The sequence below is a fragment of the Ceratosolen solmsi genome, unplaced genomic scaffold, assembly GCF_000503995.2.
Source record: "Ceratosolen solmsi marchali unplaced genomic scaffold, CerSol_1.0 scaffold6, whole genome shotgun sequence".
In the NCBI taxonomy this organism is placed as follows: domain Eukaryota; kingdom Metazoa; phylum Arthropoda; class Insecta; order Hymenoptera; family Agaonidae; genus Ceratosolen; species Ceratosolen solmsi.
The window spans coordinates 14,112,775-14,121,570 of record NW_011948414.1 but is presented as its reverse complement, the minus strand read 5'-3'; positions in this window follow the sequence as shown (position 1 = coordinate 14,121,570).

Genomic DNA, 8,796 nt, shown 5'->3' with positions numbered 1-8,796 from the left:
ATTCAATTCCAAAATATTTTGAAATATTATATTCAGTATTTAGACTTATATATTTAAAAGAATATATCTTTTTAAAATAATAATTTTCAATTTGAGTTTCGAGTATATAATTATCATTCACAATCAAATATAAATATTATATCGTTGGAATTTTCTTCTGCTTTAAAAAATTTCTTGGTTTAATATTGGGTAAATGAGTTAAAATGATTTGTTAAAAAAGTGAGAGTTTTATTTATTTTTCTTATATATTTTTTTTATTTTATGTTTATGTTATTCAATTTATGTAATTGAACAATATATTTAAAAAAATAAACTCTAATTGCAAAGTAATAATTTAAAAAAATGTAGACTTTATGTAAATAACGGATATAAAAATAAAATCTTTTACAGTTATTTTTGGGTAAAGTTGAAAATAATTATAAATTACTTTAGTCTTGAGTAGCAATATTTTTTAAATAAATTATAAATTTTGATAAGAAAAACAAAATTCTATATTTAGCATATATATGCAATACGTATATATTATAAGCAATATTTATTTCGGATAAAAATACAAATAATTCTACTTTTCATAAAAAAAACGTTAATATTGATATTAATATTAATATTAATATTCATAATATAAAATTGAGATTCGTTAAAGATTATATCATTTAGAATTATTAGCCAATTGAGAATACGCATTATTCATATTATTATAAATACAATTTCAAAAATCAGTATCTTTTGTTAATTCTTCTGGTTTAAACATAATTTCGTTAAATATATTTCGCTCTGAACTTATTAAAGTCAAGTATATTTATATTAAATTGCTTAATTATAATATTTTACCAAAGTAATATGAATTATTGAAATTGGAAAATCGGAAAATAAATAAGAACATATCTAAAATTTAAACATCTATTTAAAAAAAAATTTTTACATTAAGAATATTGATTACTCACAAAACATGTTTTTATTTAGCCATATATATATAGAATAATAATAATTTATAAAATTTCTTATTAAAAATATATTTATCTTATTGTAACAATTGTATATTTACTTTTTATTCTCACAATTTTAAAAGATTTTTAGAAACTAAAGAGTTTAATAAGAATAATAATTCTGTTTCATTGTTTTGTTTGTTCAGTTTCAAGAGTTCTAAAATAACTATAAGTACTAAGTTTCGTTTCTAGATATAATTTCTAAAAATTTAAGTTACGAAAACAAACATTATCTTCATAGTAACAAATGAGATTAATTCAATGTATGTAATCACTAATAATTTTATAATCGATTAGCAAATTAGATTTAAATAAGTAAATATCTGTAAAACTTGTAATATATCTTCTCATTCTTTATAATTATTTATTATAAATTTTAATACAAGATTTACTTTATTTATATCCATATATCGTAATTTTTCAAATAATTTCTTTTAAATAAAATTTCAATATATTTAAATAACTTAAAAATATATTAAAAAATTTATATTGATCGAATACTTTATTATCATAGAAATATGTTTTATTTATAAAATCTTAAAAAGTAATAAAAACAAAAATAATAAAAAGATATTAAAAAATGATATAAAATAATAACTAATTATTAAATAAATATAAAAATCTTCTGTACAATAAAAATTTAGAAAAGAAATAATAAACTTAACATAAAACTAATTTTGAAAATCAAATTCAAAACTGAATAGTAGGTATTATTAATAAAGATTTAATATTATAAAATAAAATATTAACGTGACACATTTTAAATTTATAGCATACTTCTTTCAGATGAATAGTAATTGAAAAACGTTTTAAGATATATAATTCAGTATTTTAATAAACAAATATGAGCATATATAAGAAAAACGATAAGTACAAAATACGATTACCAAAACGGTTCATGAATTAAAACGTTTGTGAATCAAAACAGTCGTAAAAACGTTGCAAGAATATAGCAAAATTAAAAAATAGACAGTGAAAAGCTAACACGTGTTGTCTCGCTTCTTTGAGCACAGGAATTCTCTGTTCGTTCGCGTGATCAAAACGCAAACCTCGCGCGATAAACCGCAAGGACGCACATCTGTAGTCTCTGTGTGCATGCAACAATAGAAAAGATGAATGCACGGAAAGCCCGAATTCCAAATAAACGATGGTCAATCTTTCCTATGACGACGAATGCATATAAATTAAGACGGTCATCTTTACTCAAGGTAGTTGATAAAATCAAAAACTAAATTCTATATGCATATATAATAAATGGAATTTTATGTATGAATATATTATTATCTATTTAAATATGCAAAAACATACTGTTCGTAATTCCGAAATATGGAGCTTATATTTGTCAAAGAATTTTTATTCTTATATAAATATTTTTAATATTAAAATGTCTTAATTAATATATTTCTTTTTAATTTATTTTCTTAATTTCGAACAAACTATTTCAATATTTTATGGATTTATGCATTATTCTAATATGTCAGTTATAAACGAATAATAAAATAAACACAATGAGATTCATTGAAAAAAAAATAATAGTCATATAACTAACCAAGAAAACAAATGTATATATTAATTTGAATTACAATACAATATTATTTAAATAAATATGATTAATATATAAATATTACTAATAATAAATAATGAATAAATAAATAATTTTGACATTTATAAGAGATATAAGACAATTCTTTAATCTGACATTTTATAATATAATAAAATATTTAACATATAACTTACAAAAACATTTAAGTGTTAATTGATTATTGATTGCGAAATTATGGGTTTACATATGTTGAACTTATTTTAGTGCATTCCATTCATAATGAAATATTCAGTTTATTCTGTATTATTAGTGAAAATACTAATAATATTTAAAAATAATAATTTGTCCTTGTCAAGTGATACAAATTATAACAACAATATAAGAAAATCTTCTCAATTTATAGTAATTACGATGGTTAAAATAAAAATCATACATTATTTTATTTTACAATTTTAAACTAACCGATTAAACGCTCGTCCAACCTTCTATTCACAGTTTGCATTGTGTAGATAAAAATTAAAGAATGTTTGAATATTTTCTTTCTGATATAGTAATTAGAGATTCTATACATATGCAATCATTTATAGAATAATTTTATTAATATTTTATTTTATTTTTGAATGTAAGTTTCACTTTTATAAGATAATAATATTTACTTCGAATTAAATTAAATCGAAGAACAATTGAGTATTAAAAATGTATATGCATGTATAAAAGTCTTTGTCTTTTATTGGAGGTGTTGTTTACGTAATTAAAAAATATTCTGAATATTTTACTTATATATATAATATATTACTTACCAAATCTTGATATATTCCTTATTTTTTCTTCGAATTATCTTATTTTATAATAAAATATTCTAATAAATAAAAGAAAGAAGATTACAATAGGAATTTTCTTCTTTGAATGCAACAAAATTATACTTTAATATACTTAAAATCGGATTAACCTAAATTAGGAAATCCAAGTGGAATATTTTTTAATTTCATCAAAGATATAGATGAAAATAAGTCATTATCAGTTACGAAAAAAGCAAGAAGAGCAATATTATTAAATGTTAACAATTTTTAGCTTAATTATAGGATGTTAGTCGAAACAATTAAATTTTTTTAAACTAATAAAAAGTCATGAAAATGAATTGCAGGTAATTAATTTTAGATTCATTTTTACTTTTGGAAATTTTTCATTTTTATAGTTTACATCTGGTTCATACGTTTTTTAAAAATATGTAGTTTCATTTCTGTATATTTAAAAATACGCTACATATATGATATATTAAATGAAACTGTATTAATTAATATAAATATTTTCATATATTGAAATTAACATTTAACGAATAAACACTTTAATGTAAAATCTTGTTTATTATATTTTTCTATATTTTATAAGACAAAATTTATATGATACTTTTTTTTAATATATATATATTATATTACTAAAGCATTTATAGTAATAATTTATATTAAATTTATACATTTAATACAGTTTATTGTATATTCTATCTAATAAATTATACTGTGACAATTATTTTTAAAAACATTTATAAAAATATAATTTCTAGCTAATATTTTTTTAAAAAACAAGATTATAAAATTCTATAGTCTCAATATAAATTATTTAAAACAATAATTATAGATTATCATAAATAGAAATATCCTAATTTAATAATTATTTTTATCGTATATTCTATGCCTAAATTATCTTTAATTTGGTTTGAAATATTTAATAATATCAAATTATGTAAAATTACATACAATAATATTAATTATCATGATCAATTTACTAAATTTATTGAAATATCTTTATTGTATTATAAATCCTAGTTTTAATAAATTAATCCAATACAAAAGTGATTTAAATTTCGTATATATATATATATATAAAGTATAATAAATTATAGCTATGTAGAAGGTTTTAAGAACTTTATATAAAAGTTACATTGTTTTGTACTTATATAATACGCAGCACAATTTATTCATTTTTTTATCATAGCTAATCGTTTTTTTACTCAGCTCTTGATCTTTTTATAACCCATTATTACTAAATTGATACTGAAATATGAATGAAAGATGTTTCTACGCATTAAAGCAAGGTTTTCATGGGAGGAAAAAACAATCATACATGTCAAACAGATTGTAAGACATTAGCCTAAAGATAAAAATACTATTAAATTAAGTTTAAATTAAAACTGAAAATGTATAAGGACAAAATCGATAACAAATATTATTTTGCACGTGTGCATTTATATAGACTTTTTAAAATATTTAATGCTATTGTGAAGCAGAAAACTCCTTTAAATTCATTAATAATATTTCCTTTAAATAAATCATACATAACTGGCAGATATTATACAGCGACTCTAGTGTATTCAAGTATATTGAATACGCATATTGAAGGTTGTTTAATTATGTAAATTAAATTATGTTAAGGATATAACTGTATTAGGAAATTAAATATTTATAGATCGAAATATGTTAATAAAAATCAAATGCTATTAAAATAAATGTCATATATAAAACGATAATGTAAAATTATCTTTAATTATAGAATAGAAGAATTATTAATTACATAAAAACTATTCTATATAAAGTAATATTGTTCAAAAAACCAGCCTAATATAAATAATAAATTTAATATAAATTTTGTTAAAAATCATCCATTATAATAAAATTATATTTATCAATTAGTAATATTATTAATAATAAAAAATAAACTATTGTATAATTTTTTAATCAATGTTATTTATTAAATATACAACTTGAGTAAATATAATTAAAACAAACTACATTAAAAGTTGGACAATTTACAATTAAAATTTTCTTTTGTCTTTGTAAAGTAGCAAATGAGTAGAGTGTAATTATAAGATATATTTTCAAACTGAATATATAAATTTTTAGTAAGAAAATTTTTGCTTTATAGCAAATAAATAATAAATACTTAAGTGTTATTTTAAATTTTTCATTCAAAATAAAAACGAAATACAATAAAGAAAAAAGGATAAAATAATTGAAAATATATTTTAAAACAGAATGTATAGAAAGAATTCTATAATATTACAAATGAAAATAAAATGTTATTATTATAAAATAATATAATTACAGAAGTATATATGAATATTTAATAAATATCATTCCTATTGAAATTGCACTGTCGTTCAAATTCCCGTCGCTTAAAGAAAATGTATCTTCGATTCTCTTGATTATGTTTTTTCTTTCGCTAAGCCATCTACAATTGTTACGTAATAATTTAATGAGGCTCTTAATGGCTCATTCGGTTGAATTTGATATTGCGAATCGAGTGCTGACAAGACGCGCGAAAATTTACGCGGTCGATCTCATCGTAAGCTATGCACTTCCGCCATATCGCATAAATGTTTATAATCCTTTATAGTTGTACACACGTTGTACTTGAACAAGATATATAATTGCAGAAAGTATATTTCAAAACTACATTGCTTACTACCTTGATCAAATACCTTGATGAATACTTTCAACAACGTGTTTATATATTTTATTAAAATTGCATTCAAAAGTATTTTCTCAATTAGAGATAAAAATTTTCTACAAAATAACAAATTTATTAATTTGTCAGTATTGATATATAGCACTAAATTACTTCAATTATTATACTTTGTAAGCAAAATTATGAATCAACATTATTAAATAATTATTTTATTTATAATAAATATTTGCACCATGAAATTATTAAGCCAAAATTTGATTTCTAATAAATATTTTTACTGTCAAATTATTTTTATTAATAGGAAAAGTATTGAAAGCTCACTAATATAAAGATTTGATAATATGAAGTATTCCCTATTAATTAAATCTTATCATTTTAATGATGCTGAAAATTTTTTAAAATCGTTATTAAAAAGTTTCTTAATTACATAATTCTTTTTATATTTATTAAAGTATTTCAAATAATTTATTTAAAAAATGTTTCTAATTTTGATAAAATATAATATTTAATTATTGCTTGTTTTTATAATTGATTATGCTTATTTTGCATAGAATAAGTGTGGAAAATATTCTACTAAATATTTAATTGAAATGTGAAATATAATCAGTAAAGATTAATTATTATTGATTATTTTCAAAAGCATGACTGTAATTATTTAATCAGATACAAATTAAAATAACTTTGAAACTATAATCTTATCTAACAATTGAATCATTAATAGCAACTAGAACTTCTTATTAATTATAATCATAATTTCTATCATAACAGAATTAAAATTATAATAATTTACTTTTTAAAATAGTATTACGATATTAATTGTCATTAATTAATATTCCTTTTAACATTATTTGCTACTAGGAAGTACGTAAAAATTTTATAGCTCTAGTATCTTTATAGCTCTTTGCTAAATGTCTTAAAAATCTTCATAAATAATCAATCTTAAAATATGATAATTTTTTATGATTACTTCAAATCTAAATTAAAATTTATTCTGTTAATATTTTTGATAATGAACTATTCGTATTAGTAGTTAACAACACTTTAAAACTTTAATAACACTTTAAAAGAATTTATATGGAAAATTTAAAATTTTATTTTAGTCATGTGAATGAATTCATGCCTTATGCATTTAAAAATGAAATGCGATTAACTTGTTTGAATTTTACAGCATAACACTGCTATGACAAAAGACAGAGATGGAAATAAATCCGTTTATTGAATTTAATCAACAGATGTTAATTTGCATAAATGGAGGTGATATAAAATCCGTAAAGTAGAAACGTATTAGAATTAATCATTGGTTGTTTATTATAATAGATTTGGGTTAATTTTTCATTCATACGTTGCAACATAACAATATATAATAATGCATGAATATTTATGAGAAGTATTCATTTAATACAAATAGAATAGTATAAATTCAAAAAAAATTTTTAAATTTTATCTCAATTTTTCATGAATAAAATAATTATAATATTTTAATAATTTTTATTTAAAATTTTATGGAACTAGCACCTTCATATTCAATTATAATTACAAATAATAATTAATATACATTTAAAATTATTTTAAAATATTAAAAATAATATTAGAATATGTGACAATAAATTACATCAAATTTCATTTCACTATTATTATAAAAGTTTTAAAATTCTCTTACACGAATCTACGAATTTAAATCTAATTTTTAAAACAAGAAGAAAATCGTATTATTTTACATTCACAACATTATAAATTTATTAAAATCATTAAATTCTACTAATATACAATTAAATATAAACAATATAATTATAGAAAATATTATATATATAAATTCACTATTTTATTCAAAAATAATCATTTTAATATATTATAATTTAATTCTCGAAGTATAGATATTTATTAGAAAAATTTAACAAAGATTGTAAAAAAGCGTAAGTAGAGACTGATACTGACGTATATATACACATACACGCGCGCGCGCGCGCGTACACGCTCAGATACACACACACACACACATAGATATATTTATTTATAAAAGAATAATAGGATTTTTAATGAAAGATATTTAAATAATTTTTTATTGATTTAATATATATTGCACTATCTATATAATATTTAAAACTGATTTCAAACCCAATTTTGAAATTGCAATTTTGTTTAGAATTCATATTAATAATTTAAATTATTATATGAAAATTAACTGTAATTATGAATAAAATTAATCCAAATTTAAATTATCAATAATTTTGCCTATTATATTTTATTACCTAAGTACATTTTATTTGTAATCAATAAAGTATTATTTTCATCATGTAAACATAACATAAATTGTATATACATTATTATCAAATAAAAATATATAATACAACCAAAAAGATATAGTATTGTTTGATCAAACATATGCATAATAAAAAGTTTTTATTACTTTTGAAAAGCAAATAACTCAATTTACTTTTATAAATATTTTAGATAGTTTATTAACAGAAAATAAATAGACAATTAGTTTCTTTATCCATAGCTGCACTGATCAACTATAATTATACTGTAAATAGCACTGCGAAATTTTTTTGATTTGATTAGCAATTGTGGAGTGTGTAAGGTCGGTTTAGTTAACCGCAGCTACAAAAATGTTATATATAAGTATCCAAGTATTCTGTCTGCAAGAGCTATTCACTTTCAAAATTATGCAAATGCTATTTATAAGAATATAGAATTTTTTTAATTAAAAAAATTGTTTTAAAAATACGAAACTGTGATTAAGTAAATATTTTATATAATGTGTATAATATATGTAAAGAAATATATATTATTAACTAATTATCT